General features: G+C 32.2%; 1 long non-coding RNA gene across 1 annotated transcript; it reads left to right on the plus strand.

Moving 5' to 3' along the window:
* The first annotated feature begins 214 nt into the window (after positions 1 to 214).
* Positions 215 to 3,013, plus strand: LOC144842914 (uncharacterized). The gene is made up of 5 exons (XR_013612199.1): positions 215 to 324; positions 864 to 1,018; positions 1,556 to 1,663; positions 2,145 to 2,194; positions 2,917 to 3,013. It is a non-coding gene; the product is annotated as an uncharacterized LOC144842914 (long non-coding RNA).
* Positions 3,014 to 3,656: the final 643 nt, after the last annotated feature.

Here is a 3,656-nt window from a genome sequence, read left to right on the forward strand (position 1 = left end):
CGATTGATGACTAACAATGCTGTGCAGGGAAGCACATTCAAAGCCATCAAGTTAGTTTCGACTAGATGATGTTGTTTTCTTTCTAATATGTCTGGTAGTCATGACCATTGTTTCAGTTACAAACCTTTGTTGTTATGAAGCTGTATTTCCTAGGCTGGTGAACTGTTGATGCACACTAACTATCAGCCAAGCACTTAGTCTAGTGGACTGTTGGCAGGTACAGACCACAGCAGTAACAGCCAAGCACTTAGTCTGTTGGCAGGGACAGACCATTGCAGTAACAGCCTTTGGTATACATCATGTGTGTAGATCTACAAAAAAAAAGTAATTGGTTTGTTTATTTCAATCATTTTGTAATTTGTTTTGTAATTTGTCCCTTCAGATTTCATCTAGCACATTTTTTTATAGTTGTTTGACCTTTGTCGGGTATAGATGTGTGTATGGGATTGTTTATTTTTTCAAGATTATAAATTTCCCCTCTGAATGATAAACACAAATTCAACGGCTTTTGATGCTAAATTAAAATATGCTTTCATTTTATATGCATTTGCCTTTCCAAATTTCATAACATATTTTGTTTTGCTGATTTAGTTTGGTATTAGAATATTTACAAAACCTTATTGTTTGGTTACATTTGATTAGGTAGCTATGTAGTGGGGGATCCAGGAATTTGAAATAGGGGGCCTAAAAGTAGTGAAATGAAATGAACTTAATTTGATGTTTCTTGCATTACAATTTGTGCCTAGAGGGGGCCTAGGCTGGCTGGGCCCTCCCCCACCCCTGAATCATCTCCTGCTCTGTTCTTTAAACATGCTAAGTAATGTTAATTAGTATTGGGACATTTTATTGTGTTTATTTTGCAGACTTTACCATATATATTGATACAGGAGACACAGTCAAGGAGACCATCTTGGAGACACTGTTTTGAAGACGTGAGGTTTACCAATCTTTTCGATGCAAAGAATCTCAACCCCAAGTTCCAATCATTCTTGCTAACTCCAAACAGATCTGGAAAAAGGTAATACACCTAATAGATTACTTTAAGGTTTTCATGTTTACACAGCATAGATTTGAATATTTCTTCACATGGTATTTAACAAATAGAAATATTTATGTAATTGTCATTGATAATTTGTATTCTTGGATGTTAACATGAAATAATGGACTTTAGCGTACTATACAACAAACCTTGAATAATTAAAAGAGTAAAATTGTAGATTGTGGATTGTGAGATATCGTCATCCACTTTCAAGAGTTTAATAAATAATTATTTATTTTTTGAATTTGAATTTGTTATTTATTTATACTGGGTAACCTCTTCATGGCCAGGTTATGATCAGTGGCTGTGTATGTACTAGTACACCGGGGTAACCCCTGACTTGTCTCGAAAGATGTACTAGGTTCTTTAAAGTACACATGAGCTAGATGTGTACACTGGACCTACGTTTTATAGTCCTTATCCGAGAAGACTTGTTCTACCACCAGAACCATGGAGTGATTTTAACAGGTTTGGCATATTACTAACCTTACCAATTCTTTTTCTTTATATCCTTAGCCCGGCTGTCACTCATCAGCTGTTTTCTTCTCTTTATACCGGTATTGACTGAAGACGTTCCACTTTGTACACATGCCATAGCGCCCTCTACAAAGACAACATAACTAAGTATTATAGTTGTTTCCTTTCTTTTTGTTTACAGGAAAATTATTAGCATACTAATTGAATTCGAACAATTATGAAATTAAATTGATTGAGAAATAAACACCTTGATAAACAAAATTATAGCTAGTGCCAAAAATGGACAAATACAATCCTATTATTGATTTTATCAAACAATTTAATCATATGGTAAAGTCTGCAAAATAAACACAATTGTTAGTAGGTCTACCGTATGATATTGATGTTGCTTTTTATATTATTTAGGATCTTATGAGACAAGTATTTACTTCTAATTTGATACCTAAAAAAGTAGTGTGTATTATTTACCTTATTTATCGTTTAAATGTATGATTTTTTGTTTTGAAGACTTTTTTTCCAAATAAATGTTTATGAATGAATGAGTTAAATAAAATTTAAAAAAAAAATTTTAATATTTTCATACGGTACTTCAAGTTAAAGTGAACACAACTGTTTTTTTTCCCTTCAGATAAATTGGTGTGAGTGAGCACATCTATCTATCTCTCAAAGTGGTTAAAGGTAACTAAAAGTAAATGTTTAAAGCTCTGTCAACACTATCAAACTAGGTTGACAAAAAGTGTGATGTGCCCAAATATGGTAGTGATATACCCAAGTATGGTAGTGATATGACATCATCATGTCCATATATGTTCACATCACATTTTTTTGTCACATAAAGTTTGACAGTGTAGACAGAGCTTAATAAATATTAAAAACAGTTCATTGTGTAATATGAATGTCATATAGGATATCCTGTGGAACAATGCATTTCAATATAGACTTTGTTCAAATACAAAACACTGAAACTATTTTGTATATTGAATTCATAGTAACCTTTCAAACACATTAGTGAATAAGCCCCCTAGCCTAATCACCACTACAATATACATACACTAATGCTCATTGGCTTAAACACAAAATCTAGTTCTCTTGCATACACCAATGGTGGTTTTGTTCAGTGTTAGCAAATTAGCATTTTAAAGGATAATTCTAGAAAGAAAGCGACCTGGTGTCAATCTATTTTTGGTGTTTGGGATAATACATTGAGCGTTTTACAGAGGTTATACAAACATCAGATTGCTATCGAGTGAGCCCTCTCCGTTAGCCTGATCACTCCAAATACATACACCGATTCTTATTGGTTTAGAGACTAAGAAAGTAGTTCATTTGTAGCCAATGATCACGGCGTGAACACAATTAATATACCGTAGATTGAAATGATGTAATGGTTCTATTTTCAGATGTTTTGGAATTACAGAGATTCAGTAAAAGGTACACACGTGGTGTGATTGTGAAATAACAAGTAATGTACAACAACAATTTTGTAATGCATGCATGAGGAGGTAAAAACAAAAATATAAAACACACCCTCTGAACATTCAAAATACTTCTATTGTAAGAAATTAATACAGTATTGAACAGTGAAAATCAAAATAATAATATTCAAGGTTTATTTATTTAAATTGCAGTGGCAGCAAAAGCTGAATTGTTACAAAATTTCAAACAAATAAACATAAAAAACATATTTATACATCGAGAATATAAATTTTAAAAACTGGTATTCATTAGAAAACACTGTCACCCTACATGCTACGTAGTTACAACACTGGTTTACAATCATACATCAAATAAATCTAAACAGAAGGATGCATTTCACGTTAATAAAAAAATGTAAAACATTTTAGTGATGTAGTTCACAAAAAAATCTATACATTTGATAACTTGCAGCAAATTCCATAAAAGACAAAATTTATTTTATTTATCCTGACATTCAATCTAAGAAATGATATTAGTGAGCTTTCGATTAGATGACCTATGACATATGTCAAGTTGGTTTAGTTTGGCATTTTTTGTCTGGCCCAATTTCGTTGAATTGACGACCCTAAATTATGTTACATCACACATGCACATTTCAACCACATTTAGGTGCACTTCATTCATTTATCTTTGCTTGTTTTTTTAAACTATTTTTCAGTTGATG

Source organism: Antedon bifida, chromosome 5 (genome assembly GCF_963402885.1).
Source record: "Antedon bifida chromosome 5, ecAntBifi1.1, whole genome shotgun sequence".
Lineage (NCBI taxonomy): Eukaryota > Metazoa > Echinodermata > Crinoidea > Comatulida > Antedonidae > Antedon > Antedon bifida.